This window comes from Pterocles gutturalis, unplaced genomic scaffold, assembly GCF_000699245.1.
Source record: "Pterocles gutturalis isolate BGI_N339 unplaced genomic scaffold, ASM69924v1 scaffold7446, whole genome shotgun sequence".
NCBI lineage: Eukaryota > Metazoa > Chordata > Aves > Pterocliformes > Pteroclidae > Pterocles > Pterocles gutturalis.
In genome coordinates this window covers 8,837-9,079 of record NW_010100231.1, presented here as the reverse complement: position 1 = coordinate 9,079, position 243 = coordinate 8,837, and positions in this window count along the sequence as shown.

The window sequence follows — 243 nt, the reverse complement described above, 5'->3', positions numbered from 1 at the left end:
CTTTGGCCACCATCCGTGGGGCTGAGGGTGGTGGGGACAGCGGGTGCAGCAGGGCCATCCACCCATAGGAACAGCCGCTGCTGGTGGTGGTGCCAGGGTTGTTCATCCCAGTTTATCTCCCATGTCTTCTTTTTATAATCAACTCGAAACACTTGTCAGCATCCTACGCGGGGAGCTCAGGGGAAAGGCAGCGTGGAGAAGGCGGTGGAGTGCACCGATATTTAATTCAGACAAGGAATTACA